Raw genomic sequence first — 275 nt, forward strand, 5'->3', positions numbered from 1 at the left:
TTGAATATGTCTAACTGTGCGAAGTGATGGAGATTATTTTCTTTTTTTATACACAATTTAGATGGAGAAATAATATAGTGTACATATGAAGCTCTAAATGCAGGGAACAACAGGTAATATGCGTTGTGAAAAGTAAGTTAAGAACATTAACATCTGCTATGACTTAAGTAATGATTAAATATGTACTGGATATAATACCTGTCATTGCAGCACATGTATTACTGGACTACTATTACATACTTTATATTACACACATGACATTGAATGATATATTT

General features: G+C 29.5%; 1 protein-coding gene across 1 annotated transcript in view; it reads right to left on the reverse strand.

Annotated features, from left to right (window-relative positions):
* The window catches only part of LOC119588813 (esterase FE4-like), a 7,840-nt gene that overhangs the window by 3,554 nt on the left and 4,011 nt on the right, over positions 1-275 (reverse strand). The window lies entirely within an intron of this gene.

The sequence above is a fragment of the Penaeus monodon genome, chromosome 24 (assembly GCF_015228065.2).
Source record: "Penaeus monodon isolate SGIC_2016 chromosome 24, NSTDA_Pmon_1, whole genome shotgun sequence".
Lineage (NCBI taxonomy): Eukaryota > Metazoa > Arthropoda > Malacostraca > Decapoda > Penaeidae > Penaeus > Penaeus monodon.